Source organism: Onychomys torridus, chromosome 15 (genome assembly GCF_903995425.1).
Source record: "Onychomys torridus chromosome 15, mOncTor1.1, whole genome shotgun sequence".
NCBI lineage: Eukaryota > Metazoa > Chordata > Mammalia > Rodentia > Cricetidae > Onychomys > Onychomys torridus.
In genome coordinates this window covers 50667102-50690881 of record NC_050457.1, presented here as the reverse complement: position 1 = coordinate 50690881, position 23780 = coordinate 50667102, and positions in this window count along the sequence as shown.

Below are 23780 nucleotides of genomic sequence, written 5' to 3'. Positions count from 1 at the left end.
TCTGTATGGGAAGGTCAAGAGACCTATGAAAACGTCTCTTCTGGAACTGTGGAAGCACGAAAGGGATTATTAGTGGCTCTGGATGCTTTTTGAGAATCCTCTGAGCACTTCAGCTCAGCTTGCCATGATTGTTATGTTGCTTAAGAACACTAGTTAGCAATAAGCTATAGCTCTGGTTTTCATTTTCTCCGTGAAATTAAAAAGGTTGACATGGTGCTGTGAAAAGCATGTGCTCTTTTGCTTTATCTTAAACAAAGGCTGATGAAACTTAACAGTTTCCATGGCAATGACATTTTTTATTCAACATCTAGACAAATAATTGTATAAAAATGCACAGTCAGATGGTGCGGAAAGCTTGTGTGCCAGGACTAAATCAGGCTCCTAGCCAAAGAATTGGCCACTCAAAAATCATTCCTACATTTTTCTGACAGCTAAGTTGGGGTCTCCTGCTACCACCTTCCCCATGGTAGGGAAGGGAACCTTAAGTTCTTTCTCTAGCTCTCCTAACTGAGAACATATATTGGAGAGGGGAAAAGTCACATAAATATCTAGTGCTGCAGACCCCAATCACTACGCATGTCCAGGCATTGAATGTATTTGTATGTTTTATGTATGTATGGTTTCATTCTTGAAGTCAAAGTAGATGGCTGTTAAAGGTTTGTCTTTAAGGCATCTTAAATAAGCTTGGCACCATAGAGGCTCTTAAAGAGCATTTAATTCAACCCTTTGTTTCAGATATAAAAAATGAAATGGTCCAAAAAGCGATCATACAGTTGAGTTGTATGCCAAAACCACACCTAACACCCCAGTCTTCTAGCTTGTACTATTTTCCAAGGTCCAGCTTCACAAGTATGTGACCTGTGAGATTTTAGAAGACCCGGTCCTTTAGGAGAGTCTTGCCCATGGTTGAATGCTCTGCCGTTCCTACCTTAAAATTACTCCCATTTTTTTTTTCAATAGGGAGGCATCCCGTTTTCATTTTTTTAACTGGCTCCATAAAACATGTAGCTCATTATAATCCTACTATTACAAAGATTTCCATTGAAAGGAAATTCCATACTCCAACTAATGGGATGAAGAGTTTGAGAAATAAAGAAATGAAAACTTTTAGAATGAATTTATGGAGATTTCTTGGGTATCTGAGAGAATGTCAGACTGCAGGGGCCTGGAAAATTGCACCAGAGGAAGCAATAAAGAGCCAACTCCAATGAGTTGCACGAGAGCTCAAGCCCATCCTCAGAGAATCAACACTAAGTAGTGATGAAGTGGGAGGAAGGTGGGGCTCGTGATTTTTTACTCGTATAGTTCACTTGAATGTTCTCCAACTAACAAAGCCTCAAGGGATCTGATTTTCTTTCTCATGCAGAAATAATGCAAATATCTCATTATTTAGGGGAGAATATCTAGATAAGAGGTCAGCGGGAGATGGTTTTAAACTGAAGTGTGTACAAACTTTGCATTTTGGAATTTAGGGTTGTCTGGTTGTTAGATGTATTAACACCAGACAATAATACCAATGAGGACATTGGGGGAAGTGAGCCTTTTTGTTCAGTAGTGGTGTCAGCCAGGAGTATCTGCATTTGATGCTGGGGGTTAGGTATAAAGAGTTGCTGATCATTCATTCTGTCCTTTTAGCAACAGTTCCATCGTCAGTGAAACAGGAACTAGTGGGAGCTTTAAAACACTTACTCAACTCCAATTCCCAGTTTGCCACCCACGAGGGTCACAAGGAACATCTCCCTTATTCCTCTCACACCTTAGTCACTGCATCTGTCAAATCAAGACCTGACTTGCCCTGGTTTTAGCTGAAAAGAATCAACAGTACCACTGTGTTTAGTTAGACTAAACAGCTGTGGACAACCCCAAGTTCAAATACTGGTTCTGCTGCTGTGCGACCGTGTTTTGTTTTCACCTTTCCATGCCTCTGCAGAAAGGGTGAGATGGTGTTGACATGGACTAGAATAAGATGCTACGACATTGTGAAAGTGAGGGGTGACAGAGAGACTTCAGGGCTGCTGGTTTGCAGCCCAGTGTGTGAGGAGGCTAAAGGATCACTCCCAGCCACCCACGAAGACAAACGATGAGCAAAGCGGAAGGACAAAACAAACAGACAAAAACAACAACAACAGCAACAAAGCCAGTTTTCTTAGATCCATCAGAGAACCAGGATCACAACAGCATACAGCTGGCACAAAACTTTCAGAAGCAGACAAGCGGATAGTGAGAACCACGTGGTGCGGCACAGGTAACTAAGAACAGAGTCCTCTGAGAGAGTTAGAGTCACAGAGTGTTCGAATGCACGGTATAATGAGTGAGCTGCTGGAGACTCGGTGTGGACAATTGGAAAGAAGAAAAGAGAAAGAAAAGTCATGGAAGAATGGGGAAGATATTGCCAGCTCCAGGTTCCTCTAGCCTTTAATGTGAAGAGGGAGAAGTAGACAGCTGCATCTCCTTCTGAGTGTTGCTGGAGAATCAGTAGACTTGAAGAACTTACTACTACTACCCTTTTATTAAAACTTCTACAGTATCCATCTGGCTTTTGTACACCTGTCCTTATACCTACAGAATAGTGCAATTCTCATCCCTTCCCAGAGAAGCTTCTTTTGTAGTGTGTGTGTGTGTGTGTGTGGGGGGGGTATTATAGAGAACCACAACAGGTCAAAATGCAGAGAATAGTAACTGTGGAATGCCCATCCCCAAACCATATGTCTACAACACACTCTTCTCTCTTATTCCTTTCTAAACTCTTAATCCTTTCCCCCCCAATTTTATTTATTTTTCTCTCATACAATACACCCCAACAGCAGCTCTTAGTCTTATTAAGAGACCTTAAATGCTTTGGGTTGTGTTGCTTGGTAAGCCATGTTTCAGAAATATGTTCTAGCCATCTGTGAATTGTCTTCTCACGCTCTTGAGCTCACTCTGCCCAGGTCAGCGTTAGCTGTCAACCTGACACAGTATAGAGTTACTTAAGAAGTGAGTATGAAAACATACACATGGATAACATTGCACAGACTGAGCAGGTTGGTTTTATGAATATGTATGTATGTGCAGATAGATGCATGCAACAACAATTGATGAAAAAAAAGAAGCCATGAATTTGAAAGAGAGTAAGGAGGAGAATTGGAAGGGTTTAGAGGGAGGAGGGAAATGGAGAAATGTCATAATTCTATCATACTCTCAGCAAGAAAATGAAAAGAGTCAATATACAAAAAAATAAAATAAAATAAAAAGATGATTGTTTCAGAGTGGCTGCACATTCCCCCACACAGACAGGTTCTATTCCAAACCAAACTCAAAGCAACTTTTTTTTTTCAGTACCTAGTGCATAAAACTAAAAATAAAATCAAGGAAGAGAACAGTTAACTACCATAAAAAAAACCGACAGGGATTACCTGGCAGACAGAGGGAGGGTGGTGCTCGGAATGAGACAGAGTTCAAAGAGACCCGCCCATGTTGTCACATGTAATCAGAACCACATGGGTGACTTTCTCCTATTGTTTAAACTAAACATTTGTTTCTGAGGCTCCTGTTCCTTTGCTTGTTTGTTTTTTTTTTGTTGTTGTTGTTTTGTTTTTTGTTTTTGTTTTTTATCTTTTTTTTTTAAACAAGGTCTCATTAATTAGTCTGGACTAGCCTCAAATTTGTAATTCTCCTCTTTCAGCTTCTTAAGTAGTAGGATTACAAGTGATACCACAACATCTGGTATCTAGTATGCCATATGCATTCTATTTCTTTCTTGAAATGATTTTTATTGTTTGGCAGTTTTATATATTTATATAATGGATTTTTATAACTTTCATTCCATATTTCTCATCCCATTTTCTGCCTCCTGGAATTCTTCTCAGGAAGTCTTCTTCCTACTTTGATGTCTCCTTTTGTGTGACTCTCACCTAGTTTAAGAGTTACTTGTCAGTGCATCTGTGGGAGGCCATTTAGTGGAGCAAGGACAACTTATCCATGGCTACACCACTGAAGAAAATGGCATTCCCTCCGTCAACTACAGCTCATTGTCAATAGTCTCTTTGGGAAGCAGGGGGCCTCAGGGGGCTCTTCCTCCATTCTTGATGAAGTGATAAAGAGCCCAGTCTTGTGTGGTTCTTATACAGAAAACCACAGCGGCAGTGAGTTCACGAGTGCAGCAGCTATGCCATATCTAGAAGGTATCATTTGTTCCCATCTCCACAACCAATGATTGGACATCCTTTCCTCTTCCATCCTGTGATGTTCTCTGAGTGGAGGATGGACTACTCCATCACCACTTATTCTTGCCACTCTGACCAGTTAAGGGGATGAAGTAAGAGGTAGATGAAACTCTGAGGTATGGATTGATGGGTGGTACTTTTCCTATTCACATGAATCTTGTTACAGGGGCGGGGCAAAGCATAATAGGCTAGAGCCTTGCAAGGCAGCCAAATTTGCTAATCCTCCAAAAAGCTCTCACATGCCTGTCATCCAGCAAGTCACTGCTTCCTTCTTTACTCTCATGGGACTCCACAGCTACACTTGCCCTTGGCAGCTGTTAACTGCCTCGTACTGTTTATCCCCTGCTTTTTAGCCATTCATGTTTATGTTTTGTTTTCCAGCTCCTGGTCTGGCACACAACAAACCCTTTGTTCATATTTATTTATAAGAAATAATATAGACCTGAGCACCTGGGAGCTCTTAAACTCTGGACCAATAGTTAGGGAGCTTGCATGGGACCCACCTAGGCCCTCTGCATGTGTGTGACAGTTGTGTAGCTTGGTCTGTTTGCGGGGCTCCTAGCAGTGACATCAGGACCTGTCCCTGGCACTTAGTGGGCTTTTGGGAATCTGTTCCCTATGCTGGATAACGTTGTCCATCCTCGATGCGGGGAGAGGAACTCAGTCCTGCTTCAACTTGATGTACCTTGCTTTGTTCATCCCATGGGAAGCCTACCCCTTTCTGAATGGAGACAGAAGAGGAGTGGTTGGGGAAGGGGGTAGATGGGAGTTGGGGGAACAGAATGGGAGGGAATGTGGGAGGGGCGACTGTGGATGGTATATAAAATAAATGAAAAAATGATAATAAATAAAATAAATAATAATAAAATAATTTTAAAAGAAAAAAAGGATTAATATAGGTTTTCTATGTAAGTCCATATTAAAACACATGAAAGCAACATTCCAGTGTTTATCATCATCTTTTCATGAGTGGGCATATACAGTTTCTTTTTAGGTGGTGCTAGAATCAAACTTAAACGTGCATGGTAGATGAGTACTCTACCATAGACATGTGTATCTCCAGCCACATTGGATCATCCTTTTAAAACATCCTTTTCCAGGCCAGCTCTGAGTGTTGAACATTCGTAAAACACAATGATTTATTTTCACTTCCTGGTGAGAGATGGACTTAATTCTGAAGAAGAATTAATTTCTTATTATGCATTAATTTTGCAGCTTCCATTTAAACCACAAGGTTCAATTATTATTTCAACAAATATTGTTAGCATCTACCACAAACATATTGCCAGGCCTTGTCTTAATAGGTCACCCTGAATATTCATTTGCCTCCTTGCCAAGCATATTCTCAGTTATGAGAACTACTCAGAGGGTAGAAATATGTGGCTCATTAATCAATATAAAAATCCTTCCCTTTGGAACGGGAAGTTAGAAGAAAAATTACCAGGTAGAATTGCTAGCTTCGACACTGCAAAGGTGAAGGCACAGGCCAAATTTTCAAAGTAAGCACTCACAGCTCGCGCACAATTCTGAAATCCCTCATTGGCATCCCAGGCACTGAAAATGAGAGAAGAACAGAGCTAGAAGAAAAAACACCCACGAGAGCTCTCTCCTCTTTGGTTCAACAAGAGATTCACAGGACGCACTCATTTCTAAAACAGTCTAACAGGGAACTTTGAGGGCATTGTGGGAAATTCTCTGTGGAGGAATCATCAGAAAAGAGTTCTTGTTGTACTGTGTGTCTCCCCCTTCCCAAGGGTGACGTGACTGCCTCCATCTTGACTCCTGTCAAGAACAATTGGAACACAAAGTGAGCACTCAGAGAACTTGTCAGTAATCTCCTGTTAACTCGAGCCCAGTGAACCAGTCCTAACTCCTGCCTGGATACTAATGAGTGAGGCTGTCTTCATCACGGCTGCTCAGAGGGAAGGAGAAGCTGACGTGGAATTTCCTGCACTGACTGAAGAAGAAGATGAAAGATGGGTGCTCATGAACTAGATACGGGGCACATCTAAGGGAGGACCAGCAATTCAGGCACAGGCCAAAGGAGGTCCCTGGGGGAAACAGAAGATGCCCTTAGGTTCCCAGGAAGCTTGCTCATGTGTGTACCTACTTCTGTCTTTTACCCTGTTCCGTGAAGGTCATTACAGTAACCATTCTGTTCAAAACAAAAGGATATAAAAACCCGCTAAGGGCTTTCCATGTGACACAACAAATCCCAAGCTTGCAATGACCTCAAAGACCCCATACAAATAAACGCCTCATTTTCTCACCCAGATTATTGTCTTTGTTCCGTCCCCTCACACTGCCAATGAACCAGCCTTCTTCTGCCCTACACATCTGCAGTTCCCTCTGCCTGGAAATACTAAATGCCCTGGAGTCCCAGTTCCTGAAGCCTGTCTCTGAATCTCCATTTGAAATGTCCTCTTCCAATCACGTTCTCTGTTTCTGCTTTCTCTTTTCTTCTCTTGTTTTCACATCACTGTCTAATTTATATATGTGTAGATTTATACATATTACACATGGATGATTACGTACATAAGCTATATCACAGTGTGTATGTGTATATTTATGTTTCTCCCATAGAAACATAATTTCCATGAAGGCATAAATTTTGTCTGTTTGCTGCTATGTACTAAAAGCCTAGGCCCTTGCATACCTGTGACAGTTGCGTAGTTTGGTATGTTTGTAAAACTCCTAGGGACCTGTCACTGGCACCTAGCTGGCTTTTGGAAACCTGTTCCTCAAGCTGGGTTACCAAGTCTTGATGCAGGGGGAGGAATTCGGTCCTGCCTCAACTTGATGTGCCATGCTTTGTTCAAGTCCATGGGAGGTCTGCCCCATTCTGAATGGAGACGGAGGAGGAGTGGATGGGGAGGTGGTAGAGGACAGGTGTGGGCAGGTAACGGAGGGAGAGGAGGAAGGGGAACTGTGGTCTGTATGCAAGATAAATGAAAAAAAAAGTTAATAAAATTAAATAAAAAAGCCTAAGCCAGTAGCATTGCTTAATAAATACGTTTTACTGAATGAAAAACCGTGTACATTCTTTGTCCTTCCCTTCCGGAGTCATGTGCATTTTAACATGGCGAGGTAGCAGGAATCCTGCAGTGACCCCAGCAATGGTGGCACATGTCTGTAATCACAGTACTGAAGAGGCCAAGGCAGGAAGATAAGGAGTTCACTGCCAGGCTGGGCTATGTAATGATTACAAAGTAAACAGAGGTAACCCTATGCAAAGCAAAACACAGAAGCGTGACTTATCCATGGTATTCTTTGTTTAACCCTGTATTTTCCAAACTTAACTGACTGAAATTCCTGGTTCTTGTGTACCAATAAACCTTTCAGAAAGATACTTTGTAGGCAATAGTGATGGAATTCAATACTTCCAAGGGAAAAGATAAAGAAATTGCATCAGTGGAATAACTGAACAAAGAAAGCTGGTTTGCAGAAGAGCCAGCACTGTCCCCAGCTCCCTTGCCTTTTCTTCCTCCAGACCACGGTTTTTGCCACTTTGTTTCAGCCTTACCTCCAGAAACCAAGTGTTCTCTGTGAGTCTACAGTGATGCCCTGATAGAAATCTCACACTTAAGATTACACATTCGCTACTTTCACTGAAACCCATCATTCCTCTGCAACCTTTCAGGATGGATCTTCCCCAATACTCCAGCTCCTTTTGAAAAGAACAGTTTAGTAGAGACAATAAAGACAAGTCCATAATTTCACCCTGGTCTCTACCTAATATACCAAAAACCTCCTGGTGACAAAAAAAAAAAAATTATTCCAAGAGTTCTTTGTACCCATTAAAGTGCTTAATAATACATTCATGAAGTATTAACAACTATCTTCTAATTTACTTACCCAAATAAAAAGTTAATTTACTTTAAGAAAAAGGTCAGGAAAACACATTTGGCTAATTGAAAGGCATCTGGGTAGTTTGTCTAAGTAAAATGAACCAGAAATAGGTATGGTGGTATTGTATTCCCCAAAATATTGTATTCCCTAATAAACTTATTTGGGGTCAGAGACAGAACAGCCACAATATAGAAGACAGGCAGTGGTGGCACACTCCTTTAATCCTAGCATTCCAGAGGCAGAGATTTTACCTGGATCTCTGTTCAAGGATACACCTTTAATCCCAGGGAATGATGGTAGAAAGCAGAAAGGTATATAAGGCGTGAAGACCAGAAACTAGCAGCATTTGGCTGGTTAAGCTTTTAAGCTTTGAGCAACACAGTTCAGCTGAGATTCATTTGGATGAGGACACAGAAGCTTCTAGTCTGAGGAACCAAGACCAGCTGAGGAACTGGCCAGGTGAGGAAGCCGTGGCTTGTTCTGCTTCTCTTATCTTCTAGCATTCACTCCAATAACTGGCCTTGGGTTTGTTTTATTAAGAAGCTCTGTTAAGATTCCTGCTACAAATAGGCTCTATGGATGAAAGGCATTTCACCAATGATTTCAGACTTTAATTATAACACCTCGTATTTTTAGTGTTTTGTGACTCACAAGCAGCCTGTGTCTCTTACCTCATCTGAACATTCCTCATTTGATATGTCATTTTTAAAGGTCTAACAAAATCATAAAATGACATTGATAAGCATCTTAAAAGACAGTATATGATCAGAGGTCACCCAGAAACATATGTTTCAAATGTAAATCGATCAGAAGTTTAAAAACAGAAATAAGATAAAACTGCGAAAAAAAATTTCCAGAACAGAATCCAGTGTACTGGTCAAGGGCACCGCTTATTTCTGACTGAATACCATGCTATAAAATCTTAATACACGATGTTGTCAAGACACTGTGTGCAGAAAAAGGTGACCAGAAAGATGTCTGTAAGCCTTCTGAAAGGACAAATAATAATGCAGCATGCTCAGCCTATAAAAAAGGACATTTTCAGGATGACATCATCAGAAGTCTTTAGATTCAAAATCTATCAAGTTAAAGGTAGCAGTTATTCACACTCCAATATTTGTGAACATAGACCCTATACAGTGGACAGAAACTGTAGGTGGAAATAATCAGCATAAGGTCACAGAGAATGCTCCAATTCCTACCCTCTCTCAGAAGTCTCAGCCTTCTAGGCTGTTCAACATCATGAAAAAAATCTCTAGGAACAGAAGCTCTCTGATGATAAACCGGACTATTTGGGAATTAAGCGAATATGGAAAGAGTTCTTCTGCCTGCCTCCTCGGAAACTTTGAAACAGACTTTCATTGGTAAGGTCAATCAAGTAACCTCAGCAAATCCTTGCAGTCTAAAGAGTCAATGTTTCCATCTTCTGAGAGCAGACCATGATTTATAGATCAAAGTTGCAAGATGATTAAATATACAGTCTGCCAAAATACGTACAAACAAAACCCAGCATAAACTGACCGCCACTGAACACACACAGTACCTAGAACAGCACCAGGCACATAGCAGTACCTTCATATGGGTGGGCTACTGTACGATATGGCTGTACAAAAGCTGCTAAATCCCTTTACACATGTCACATATCGGCTCTTTTGAGACTTAAGCAACAGCTGGTAAAACACCGGGCAGTTTGCTGCACCTGTTTGACACATCCTGTATTGCCCTCTCTTACAATGCTTTTCAATGTAATGTTATAGCTTTAAATTTCATCAAAAGGGTATCTTGGATAAGCTATGATTGAAACCATCACAGTCCATGGTGTCTCTTATGCAAGAAACATGATAACCCAACACCCCCCCCCCCGCAATTAATGCCAGTGAAAAACGCTTTCCTCCTTGTCTTCCTCTGCCTGCTCTGCCTGCTCTCCCTTCCTCCCTATCTTCCTCTCCTTTCCTGAACAAGATAATGGGAACTGTAAACAAACTTAGTTCCTGTCTTCCCAGGAAGGCTAGGAAGCTTAGGCAACCCTGCGTTCTAACATTGACATCACGAATCACTCCATCTCCCCAATCTTACGGCAAATCAAGACTTAAAAACATGTTTTTGTCTGCAATGGGCACTTTGGTTGAAATATATATTAAAATACATTGAATAAATAGAATGTAATAATAATAAAGGAAACTGGCTCCTTGATATGTAAAGCAATTTAAAATACAGCTATTAAGAAAAGAACTCAGAGCCTTCCCAATTAAACCTCTCTAAACTCCTGCTGTGAGGATCCCTAGATACCAAAATGGTCTAGTAGTTGTTATTTAAAAACTTATATATATATATATATGTATATATGTAAATTTTCAGTCACAAGTTCATGGGATACATAGTAAGCACCTATTTTAAATAATTTAGCTTGTTTTTATTATCTATGACATGAAAACAATCAATGTTAGGCATATGAAAAGTACATTCATTTCTACACAGGCTCACACATGGGATTTTGGAAACATGGAGGCGTTAGGTGGCCAGCAGGTGGAATAAGCATTAGAATTCAAGATGGACTTTAGACTCAAGAATATTTAGGTGAATTCTGAACTGCAGTGCACAAATACATAAGTAGCTATGAAAATCATCTATGCAGGAAATGTTTCTTTAGAAAAACGTGTAAACGTATCTGCATGGTACTTGAGACATGATACGCATTTACTAATATCTTCACTCCTTTTTGCCTCTGACCATTCTGGCTTGAATGTTATTACAAACAGACAAACAAAAGTACGGGGAAGTATTTAGCTGGAAACCATAGGGACCCCAGAAAGCACTGGAAAACAAGTATAGAATGAGACCCGTCAAGAGAGAGAGCTGGACTGCTCTTGGAATTAACTGTGGAGACGTTAAGTGCCACTGTCAAACCCTGTGAACAAAAGAAACCAAGTCATCATAAAAGGCCCAAAATAAGACCCAAATTGAGATCAAAGGAAGCAATGAAAGACTTGCCACTAATCCAATCACCTTCCCGTCAAATAGACACAGGCAGGTTTTGGCTTTTTGAGTCATGTTCCAGCCATTTAACTTTCAAAGAAACACGTTAAATTGCTGGTATGTGAAGAAGTACAATTGCAGCTAGAGCCCTTGGGGGAAACGTTGAAAAGCATTTATTGGTCCAGCCATGTGAAACTGTCCTCCAGCTCTCCGGTCAGACCTTCCAACAGGAAATCTTTAAAGCAATGTTTTAGCTCCACTCCTGACATCTCCTTATAAATGAATGTGATGTTTGGCATGGACCGCTGTTTATTTAGGTGTGTGAAGGTTCTGGCTGTTAACTTGGAAGGAAAGTTATTTCTCTACCTCCCTTAGAGACTGTCCAAGTATTTGTTTGACAGAGTGAACACCCAGGACACAGAAAAGAGGGCCTGAGCCAGACTTCTACACTACTTAGTGCTGAATTCGTCCTGACACTTCTCCCCCACCTCTTTTGGCTAGGGGCTCCATCCCCGGCCTTTAGCTGTCCTCCTGGAAAAATAAAAGTATCAGTCCCGAGTCCTTTCTGCCAGCATATTGATGTCACCTATATCAGTTGACATCTTCTTTCTTCCCTTCGTTCTTTCAAGTAATGTCAAGCTGATACAGTTCCCATGGAACATTTACACGTTAATTGGTTGCTTTTTAATAATGTTGAAAACTTCAGAGCATAAAGAAAGAAACTGAACTGGTAGAATGTGACATTCTATAATGAAAGTGCTTTGACTGAACTGTTCAAAGGCTCACATAAGTTAATTACACAGAAAAGTGATCACATCCTTACATCCAAGACTGACCTTGGAAGAGATGATCATTTTCCTCCATCCACTCGGAACAAAGAAACTGTACAAATAGAATACCTGCCGTCTATCTAATATGCTGTCTATAAGATGGGTAGACGGTAAGTGTGTGTTTGTGGGGGTGGGGGGAGGGAAGAGAGAGACAGGCAGAGACAGACAAATCTGAGCCCGGTAAGTTTTCTGAAAATATTCAATGGATGTAATTGAAAAGTCATTAAACTTTTGACATTCTTTCCATGATCATATCTTGACTGGCTGAAGCATCATTCTGCACTGTCATTTAATGCTGTTATCTGCATTAGCATCTGCCTTAGCATTCCAACATGAATCTCCCAGACACCCAGGTGACCTCAACAGAACAGGTCTGAAAGTCCCAGGAATCAAATTTACAATGATGAGTTCCCAGAAACAGCAAGGCACTATCCTTATTTGTTCCACCCTAAAAATGTAAAGTATCCCAAGAATCACAGACACAGGCAATATCCACCCAGGGCTAAATTCATATACACTATGGCTATAAATGTGTGTCATTCAAGCTCAGCAAAGGAGAGGGTTTGGTGGGAAAAGACAATGAGATGTTGTGGAGACCTTGGATGAATAAAGCAGAGGAAGAATATGAAAAAGAAAGCATCTTGGGCATTTAGATGGATAGAAAAATGGTAGATTTCAAGTCCTTAATGTGTAGCTGTGACAAGAAGGTGATGGCAGGCATATTTTAAAGCTTTCAAGTATAGGCTTGCAGTAAGAACTTCTGTGGAATTGAAGGGAAAGCCAATAATTTAGAGTCTTCTATTTGCCAACATTTCTACCTCCTTTCCACCCTCCTCAGCACCAGCAATGAGAAACACATTAAAGAGTGTTTAACCTGTCCAGAAAAGTGAATATGTTTGTATTGTTGTTTGTTTTTACTTCACTATATGCTGGAAGAAACATAAATTCTTCCCTCTGAAGCAGTTCATAAGTAAACCTTTTCATTAGTCTTAACACCCATAGACTGCATCTCTGTGGACACAGAAAGAAATCTATGTCTGTAAAAAAAAGTTTTTGATCTCTCTACATTCCTCATGCCTTCTGAGACACATTAGAATCTCACCCAAGAATAGATAATCGCACAGAGAAAAATGAACACAAATAGTCTGTTTGCAGGACCAAACGTAGGGTGAAGAAGAATGAGAGCCTGGATGCAACACCAGTGCTGTTCTGTATTTCCTATAGGATGAAAGGCACTTGATCAGTTTCTGATACTACAGTTTCTTTTGGAAAACCAAAAGTAAGTTTTAAACATCACGCCTGAATTAGTTTAATGGTTGGACAAAGTATTCCACGCCCACCCCCCCCCCCCTCCACCCCCCCACCCCCGCACAAAAGCATGCTTTTTTCCTATCCATTGTCTATATTACTTACTCTGTTGTCTATCTGAGCAAAAAGGAAGAGACCAAGACTACTATTGTTCATATTCAGGGGAAATAAACATATAAATGTCTTGTTAACCTGAAGTAGCCAACATGGTATCATTGGTAACAATCAAGAGATTGCTGCCTGATACATATATGTATACATATCTATAACCAATAATATTTTTATTATTCCTTGAGAATGTAAATCATCGAGTCCATTTTTGCTGCCTATGTACTCACAGATATAGGACCATCCAACAGAGCTTGGCAAACCTACCAGGGGCCCCACCCTACCAGGGGCCCCACCCTACAGGGGGGTGTAGTTTTCTTGACTTTTTTGGCTTCTAGCAGTTATATACATTTCTTGCTCATGGCCTTCTTCCATGGGGGTTCATTTCTTCATGACAGAGAGGACACTGTAGGACAGAACAGCTTGGATCATGGTAGGTCAAGAAGCAGAGAGAATGCCCTATCATCTCTTAAGGAAATGAAATAGAAAATGCATAGTCAAACAGCAAGAAAAGGAGACTAAGAATAAAATGTTGGTACGTAATTAATACTTTCCCTTTAAATTTGCTTGTCCCTTCATGGATACCAACAAAACCAGTTTTTCTATTTCCCCATCATGTGTTTCTCAGGACAGAGTCTGTCGGCTGTAATTCTTCCCCCATTCTTCCGCCTTCATCACCTAGCAGAGCATCTGGGATGTGGCATGAGGGAAGGCTCACCACACCACTTGAACTGAATTCAAATCCTGACCTACAGGTATCTGGAAGCCTTCAGGATAATATTTATCACATATTAGCATAGCGTTTCAGTGTATAGGTTGTTATCATCTAAATAACTCTTGCATGCAATTATTTCTTTTCCCGGTCTTTTCAACTAATATGCTTAAATACAAAGATGAGTTTCACATTTTCAAGAGGCATAAGTAATCTCCAGGAATGAGAAAAATCATAACGAGTTGCCTCTGTGGCTTTCACTTTTACATTTTGCTGATATAAAGTTGATATGCAATATCCCAGCAACCTGGGAAGTGAGCATCAAGTATGGCCTTGAAAGAAAGAGCACATGGCTTTGCTATTACTACCCTGGACTTTGCTGCAGTTCAACTTCTGAAATGTACACTAAGCAACAGTTTAACTTCATGACTGCTTGCATCAAAGCACAGATGTGTGTATGGCTTGGAGGAATGGCTCAGTGTTTGAAGAGTACTGACTGCTCTTCCAGAAGACCCAGGTTCTAGTCCCAGTATCTGGGTGGCCTGTAACTCCAGTCCTAAGGAATCTGATGCCCTCTTTTGGCCTCTTCAGACACTGCTTGTATGTGGTGCACAGATACAAATGAGGTGTCAGCATGAGATACCCATTATATAAAATAAGTAAAAATTAACCAGTTTTATTATTTTTGGCTGTAGTTAAAAAGAAGACAAAACGCCTAGTTTATATAATCTGGGAAGATTCGGGTCATTTGAAGTCTGGAGGCTGATATACATGAGTAACTTGATTATAAAAGGAGTTTAAACAACAAGAGAAAGTATACATAGATAACCAGAATCGGGAAATGTGCAGAGAACTTACTCTGAATAGCTCCTGCATGTTGATGGTGATCAAGAGAGAAAAAGTATTGGAAATACTAAAAGTACATGTTTCTACTAATGCAAATAGTGTTTATGACCCCATTTATAAGCTTTTAAAACAGTTGTTAGCACTGGGCACCAAGTTAGTTTCTAGCCAGGCCCTGGCAACAGAGTCATTCTCACAGTTAATAAAATGCATAGTGAGAACAGGATATGAATTTATGCCTCCTGAGAATTACTGGACTCACAAATGACCATGGTAGCCTGGCAGGCCAGAGAGCACCTGGAGGCTAGTTTAACACAGGAAGAAGATGCAGAAGCAGATAAACCACCTTCCAGGGGGCAGACATTCACTGCTTTCTTGGGAAAGCCATAGGACCGTGAAGGGAGGGGATATGCTACAAATGCCATGAAGTCATGTGGAAATGGGAGATGGTTCTTTTAAGAGGAAAATTGTAGTTTTAGGTTGTCACATAAAATATATAAACCAAACAGACCCAGAAGGACAATATAAATGAGGAATTTTTACTCATTCTTGAATGAGTAACATCGTAAACTCTTTTCCTGTCCTTTTGAGTGCCCGGAGAGGTAACAGAGGTGTCAAGAATCATAAATTTCCACACTTGCTTGCAGTATATTTACTCTGGGGCTGATTGTGTCGGGTATTAATCTAGGGTAAGTCGGTGGGAAAGGGTGGGGAAATGACCAAACCACTCCCCAAAGGGCAAGTAACACAGAAGCAAACACAAGTTCTAAAATGAAGGAAAAAGATATAGATCGAAGAACTCATGGATGAGTCATCTTTACTCAGTAACAGAAACACTAACTATCATGCCTTTGGGAGCGTCCAGCTCATTATACTCTATAGCACAAATGCTATATGGAACTATACCAATAGAATTTTTTTTTATTTAAAAATATGAAAGTGACAAAAACACCTAGAATATTGAAAAAGAATCGCCAGCTGAGAAGTGGGAATCAGGGACGGGAAGGGAATGCAACATGAAGACTATTTCTTTTCATTATAAGCCTTGTAGGATTATTTCATCTTAAAAGTGTTTCTCTAGGTTTTTATTTCACAATGTCTTTAATAAAACACAGTTGTAAGAACATACATCGAAAGCTTAGCCACCATGAAACAAGACAGAAAATTAGGCAAATAAGCTGGAAAAGGCATGATTATTGTATTAAAAACAGTTGCTATAAGGGCTAATTAGCAGACAAGGCAAAATTTCTTGAAATGCTGCACAGATTTGTAACTATTTCTATGTGTGTGGATGTTTTGTATGTCTTATGTCTGTGAAACCACTGTGTGCCTGGTACCCAGGGAGGCCAGCACAGGATGTTAGGTTCCCTGGAACTGGAGTGACAGGCCGTTAGGAGCCATCACATGGGTGCTGGGAGTTGAACCTGCGTCATCTTGAAGAGCGAAACTAGTGCTCTTAACTGCCACACCGTCTCTCCAGCCCCAGTGCACAGACATTTCAAAAGGAAATCATGACAGTGTGTAGAGATGGAAGATAGAGGGGAAGTTCCAATACCCGTCTAAAAGAAAAATAGACAGTGAAAGAGAGGTGGGCCAAGTACAGCATCAGAATCTTCCCCAGCCAGACCTGCTGGGTCTCAGTCTGTGCTGCTGACATCAAAGTGAGTGCACCTATGTTTCTAAAGCTTTGAAAATCATTCTGCTGGAATGCCGCGGGGTGGGCACCATGGTAGATGTCTGTAATCCCAGTTCTTGGAAAACTGAGACAGGAAAATCACAAATTTAAGTCTAGCCTGGGCTATGTATGAAGACCCTGTTTCAGAAACAAACCAACAAAAAAGTAGAGAAGAATTAGAAAGAAAGGAGAGAGAGGAAGGGAGGGAGGAGGGAAGGGAGAGAGGGGGAGAAGGAAGGAAGGAAGGAAAGAAGGGAGGAAGGAAGGGAGGGAGGGAGGGAGGAAGGGAGGGAGGGAGGGAGGAAGGAAGGAAGGGAGGGAGGAAGGAAGGAAGGAAGGGAGGGAGGGAGGGAGGGAGGAAGGAAGGAAGGAAGGAAGGGAGGGAGGAAGGGAGGGAGGGAGGAAGGAAGGAAGGAAGGGAGGAAAGAAGGGAGGAAGGAAAGAAGGGAGGGAGGGAGGGAGGAAGGAAGGAAGGGAGGAAGGAAGGGAGGAAGGAAGGAAGGGAGGGAGGGAGGGAGGAAGGGAGGGAGGGAGAAAGGGAGGAAGGAAGGAAGGAAGGAAGGAAGGAAGGGAGGGAGGAAGGGAGGGAGGAAGGGAAGGAGGGAGGGAGGGAGAAAAGAAGGGAGGGAGGAAGGAAGGAAAGGAGGAAGGAAGGCAGGAAGGCAGGAAGGGAGGAAGGAAGGAAGGAAAGGAGGAAGGAAGGCAGGAAGGCAGGAAGGGAGGAAGGAAGGAAGGAAGGCAGGAAGGAAGCCCACTTAAGACCCTGTAGAGCTTCTACGGGTTTAAGCACCCATAGTCTCCACTGTTATGAGAGAGCACTGAAATCCAGGTTAGGAATCAGAGAGAGAAGGCAGTTCTCAGCCGCATGCTCTCCATAAGACATGAGCAAGTTCTTGTGGATCCCGTGGGAGTTTCTGTTTCCTTCCTTGTAAAGTTCATGTAACAATAGACCTCCTTGATCCCAAGTTTGTATGCATTGGACAGCCATTTGACATGCCAGAGAAACGGAGTGAAATGCTTAGAATATTACTTGCTTAGAATTTAGCAACTCTGGACAGTAGCGCTTATATCAGCCCCATTATCTAAATGAAGAAGGGGGAGGCCTAGAGGCATCGGCAACCTGCTTAAGAAAATTAAGCTATTTCATTTAACAAGTAAACTACTTAAACTTCTCTCTAGCAACTCAATCTAGCAGGTGGGTAGGACTGCACAAAGAAAGAAACGAGTCGTGAATGCTTGCAATACTCAGCCTACAGATTGCTAAGAACAATTAAGAAACCTGCCTTAACAAATGAAACCGTAAAGATCTAAACCCTGTTTCCATCATCACCTTAACACCCTTTAGTCAAGGGAGCACTAGCAGACCTGTGAGCGAATGGAGAGGCCGTGTGCAGTCAATCCTTGGAGGACCCTTCTAAGTGGGGGGAAATGCCTCAAGCACTTATGAAAATGTTTTTCTTGGTTTGGTAATAAATGTCTATAGTACTGAATGTTTGCCAGCATAACTTTCCTTATACAATGGCTCTGTGAACATTTTTAAAAACAAAGGTACAAACTGGTGCTAGGGAAGAGCTGGAACCACAAAATGAACACTCAATAATCTTCTTACAAAGGACTGCATGAGTATTTCCAGATTTGATTGCTCTGAGTCACAAATTCCAAAGACCTAATCCTTATCCCTACCACAGTGCAGTTAGACTTCACAGGTCCCTGTGGAGAGATAGAGAATCAATTCTTTGCAAACTTTAGGCATAAAGCCATCTGCTTAGGCTAGTAAGACATGAACACAAGTTTGGTCCCTGAGCAGAAAAATGAGAAAGGGTTGCGTGCAAACCTGCCATCCATGTACACAAATAAATCTGGTAGTGATTCTGAAAGACAGCCTTGCAAAACAGGAAAAGTGCTACTATAATGATTCATATTTTCACCTAAGATGGGATTTTTAAAGCAAACTGCTTCCAAGAGACTTCGTGGTGTAACAATTCTTTTGGTGGATGTCAAGAGAAAAAGTGAGCCAGTTAAAATCATAAGTTTCGATGCTGACATGTGTCATTGTTTCTAAACTTTTCCTCAAAAGAGGTTTAGGTGATTTTTTAAAAAATTTCCTATGGAAAGGGCAAATTAAAGGGACTATTCATGCCTTGAACCCCAGAGAACTGTCAAAGAAAGTTCTTAAGAAAAAATAGTTAAGAAAGGGCATGTTCATGTGAGCAGACTATAGCCACTAAATCTAAAGCATGCTTAGAACAGGAGAATCAAGTATTGAAAAGACCAGTCGAGCTGGATGCCGCAGTGTTGTGAGCTTTACTACACTGTATCCAGTGACAGTCTCAGGGCTTCTCTCAAACCCTGATTCCAGAAATCTTGAGGATAAGAAAAGTGTTACTCATTATTTTGAAATGTCAAACACAACCTAATGTGTTGAATCCTTCATCTCTGGTCATGGTGCTCTTCTGAGGATGTGAAGCCTTACAAGAGATGGGGGTCTATCTTGTAAAGGCAAGGTGGTCTGACATCCACCTGTTTACATGGCTTCCTGGTCTGCTACAATGTGAACAGCTGCTCAACCTCATGCTCCTGACACTGTGGACAGATGCACTCAGCTGCTCTTGTCCACTATCATAGGCTGTGCCTCTCTGAAACCATGATGAAAATAAAACTTTCCCTTCTTAAGGTACTCTGGTGTTTGTAGCCATAACTTGCTTTATACAATAGCTTTGTGAACATGTGTTGTTTTAACTAATATACAAACTGGTGCTAGGGAAGAGGTGGAATCCCAAAATGAACACTCAATAATATTCTTACAAAGGACTGCATGAGTATTTCCAGATTTGATTGTTATGAGTCACAAATTCCAAAGGCCTACCACTACCGTGGTGCAGATAGATTTCAACGGATCCTGCAGAGAGATAGAGAATTAATTCTTTGCAAACATTAGGAATAACAAACACAGAAAACTTGTACCAGAGTAGAGTGTGTTAGTTTGAATGAGAATTCCTCCCATAGGCTCATATATTTGAATACTCAGTCCCTAGTGGGTGAACCGGTTTGCGAAGGATGAAGAAGTGTGGTCTTGTTGGGGTAGAGGTGTCACTGGGGCAGGCTTTGAGGTTTCAGAAGACTCATACCATTCCCAGTGTGCCTCTCTCCTTTTGTTTGCAGATCAAGGTGTGATCTCTCAGCTCTTCCTTGACACCACACCTTTGTTTCAACACCATCGACCCTAATCGTCTGAAACCATAAGCCCAATTAGATACTTTCTTTTATCAGTTTCCTTGGTCGTGGTGGCTTATCACACTGATAGACAATTCATCTGACTGTATACTTCATGGACACATGGAACTACTTTGTGGATGCGTGTGTGAAAGTCTGAAGATGAGATCAGAATGCCCATGAGAATACCAGCAGTAAAATATAGTCAAAGTATCAGTTAGGAACAGAATCGGATATGGAGATGCAGAGTTTGAAGTTTGTCCAGCTGCTCTTTGAACTTGCTTTGCTCCAGCATTTCCTCGCTGTGCTCCCTTTCCTCCCTTTTGGAATAGTAATAAATAGTCTGTGCCATTGCATGTTGGAAGTATATGATCTGATTTTTTTATTTTGATTTTACAGGGGGTGCCTTGAGTCTCAGAAAAGACTTTGAACTCTGGACTTTTTTAAACAGTGTTGAGACTGGGGACTTTTGAAGTTGGACTGAATGCATTTTTTTCATTATGATATGACTACAAGCCTATGGGGGCCAGGGAGTGGAATGTGATGGTTTGAATAAGAGTGACCCCCATAGGCTCATACATTTGAATGCTTGGGAAGAGGTACTATTTGAAAGTATTAGTAGGTGTGGCCTTGTTGGAGGAAGTATGTCAATGGAGGTGCTCTGTGAGGTTTCAAGCCCAAGCTAGGCCCAAAGTCTCTATCTATCTTCCTGTTGCCTTCAGATCTGGATGTAGAACTCTCAGCTACCATGTCTACCTGTGTGCCACCAAGCTCCCCACCATGAGGATAATGGACTAAACCCCCAAAATGGTAAGCAAGCCCCAATTAAATGATTTCTTTTATAAGAGATGCCAAGGTCATGGCGTTTCTTCACAGTAATAGAACCCTGATTAGGACAGGAAGTCGTAGAACAGGCTCTGTGTGGTGCTGTGGATATCCCAGGATGCTGGGTAAGCAAGAAAAATAAACTGCTGAAGTGATCTAATACTTATTTTGTGCTACTTATATTGGAAGTATGTAACTTTCTTTCTATTTTACAGGCTCATCGGTAAGAGATTGTCTTGAGATTCAGCAGTGATTGTAAACTTTTAAACACTTGGTGATGTTAAGATTTTGGGGACTCTTGAGGTTTAACTAAATGCATTTGGCCAAGAGTCTTCATGAGAATGGAACTAGAACATCACAATTTAATTCTGAAATGTTCCCATGGACTCATAATTTGAATTCTTTTGGCCCCCACCTTGTGGTAGTACTTGGAACGGTGCAGAGATTAAGATTCAGGGCTTGGCTAGAAACAAGACAACTAATCAATCAATCAAACAAACAAACAAACAAATAAAAATAAACAGATCTCTAGTACTAACCTATTTCCTCTGCTTCCTAGTCAATGATGTGAACAGTCCTCTGCCTCATTGACTTGTTGCCAAAGATAAAGCCAATTTCCTATGCCTTCCTCATTGGGATAGACGATGGACTGCAACCCTCTGAAGCCAGGAATCAAAATAAACCTTTCCTCCCTTAAATCATTTCTGTCAAGTATTTTAGTCATATCAATTCAAAAGTGAATATCCTAGAAATTGAATAAGTAAATAAACCAATCAATAAAATCAATGGTACTTTTTGCTATCTTACAATACTACCCACTCATTTACATCAAGCCCTCAATCTTTTTTTTTGCACATATTCATACCTACATAAGAGGATATGATGTCCTAAATAAAAGACCCAATGTTTATCGCAATGGAGTTTATCTTGTTAAACTAAACTTTCAAAATTGATTTGTATCAGTTCCAAGCCAGAGACTGATATGGATTCTATAGCCTGGAGAGATTTTGTTTTACTTCCCTTCTGCGGTTTTGATGTCTGAGATAGTGGTTACTTTGTCAGGACAGATCTTAGACTGTAAACAATATTGTGATGATGAAGTAAAGCCTTCTGATGACCGTGGTGGATAGAGAGTGAGAACACAAAGTACTCATCTGCCGTTTGCAGCTTTGGTGTAGCTTATTGCTACAGTCTAGCTCAGCCTGGTAAACCAAAGACTACACATTTCATGGCATAGCAACTGACACACTAGACGCAACACACCAACTTAAGCACTTCCTCTTCATAGATAATTTTAAAGCTAAATAACAAAGAATTTCTCGCAGTTTCAATGTTGAAATGAATGCTTTGAACTCTTTCTTTAACCTACCACTTTCACCCTCAAATTATAATTCTGCCCAAGGATCTGGTTTTAAAGTCAAAGATTAAGCTTTAAAGATAGAGACACACAATTACTCCCAAAAGAACATATTACAACATCATGTAGATATCCAGATATTCAGTTCAATTGTAAGCTATTTTATTTTGTTCTTGAAATACCATCACCACACAAAAGAATCCTGTGTTGTGTTCTCCTGTGGGTGGCTAGGGTGGGATTACATTATTGGAAAAAGAAGGAAAATGTTCAAATAACAATTACAGATGGAATTTCTACTATGTGGTAGGATGAATTTGGCTCATAATCAAATAACAAGCCCAGAAACATACCAGAATGGTGATTTAATTTAACAACTGTATCAAGAGCCACAGGACACACTTCTCCAGCTCTTAATATTCAATTCTTTGAACATACAATGATTGCATAGAACAGTGTGTCACTAGCCATTGTGTACTGACTTCCAATTACATGTGTTTCTGTAATTTTTAATAAGATAGTAAGTAATTAAAAAGCAAAACTTTCTTAAATTTCACTTAAGCCAACTCTTTCTCCTAGTAACACTTAGTCTATATGTAATGTGCTCAACTAATATCTTTTAAAGTATATTTTAATGAGAGTTTTGTCATCATCAACTATTTTTTTAACATAATTAACTAGAATGCTGCCACATCTAAAGAAAAGATTAACAAAACCAAATTTTTTAAAAGCTCTGAAGATAGATTTGTATCTTGTACTTGTAATTTTTCAAAGTAGCTCTAAACACTGCTTGTTTTTATTATCAGCATCCTTTATGAAAAAATCAACAATAGTCACATACTGATATTCATGCTTCATTCTCTAATATTAGGAAAAACGAAAGTTTTGATACATTTAAATTGGCTTCACATTCATCCAGAGAATATTAAAAAATATTTTGTTTCAACCTTAGATTTCATCAAAATTGGGATATCTGGCATTTTTGTTCACTGGCTCTAAGAGAAATGCTATTTCCCTTTGTATTCCAAGTAGCATCTGTATCATTATTTTCCTTTTTCCAAATATCTAGCTAGAAATAATTTTAAGATATATCAAAATAGGGCTAGCAATAAGATTACATAATGCCAGAAGGTGTTATTCAGGCTGCTGAGGAAGAAAATACATCAGTCGTATAACCTAATGCTGTGCCCTACATATTCTTACACTGACCTGCTAGCAAGATGCATCTACTGTGCAATAGTGGCATGATGGTTATAGGAGTAACCAACTGCCTTCTTGTTGGATAGAAAGCTTGTTCCATAGGAGGAATTTAACATCTGGTATTGTAAACCTGGCCAAATGCCCATGACTACAAAGATAATAGGCCTTAGGAGAACCTACTGTTGTCTTGCTAAATGTCATCCTGTAAAAATGCATTCTAAATATTTATGTTTGTCCTCATTGATTTATGTTCACAACATTTACAGTTGGTGGTGGTTAATGCAGAGACTCATGATTAGTCAAAAATCTGAGTACAAGTAACTCTGAGTGCTCAACTTTGAATGGGTCCTCTATAGCAACCTCCCACCATTCAAGGCTCAGGAAACTTTGTGGAAGACAGAACAGAAAGAAGGTAAGAGCCAGTGGATTGGGGGAGGGGTAGAGCTGTGCAGTGCTGACTTCTGGACATGGCATGACTGTGGCACACATCAAGGAATCAAGGACAGCTATGTTACTTATACAAGACCTACTCAAGATGAAGCCAGTCAAATTCCACAGAGGCCCTACACTAACAGAAGAGCTATTGACAGTTTATGGTCATATGGTAGATCCATTTTTAGCTTTTTGAAAATTCCCCACACTTATTTCCAGAGTGGCTATACCAGTTTACAACCTTACCAAC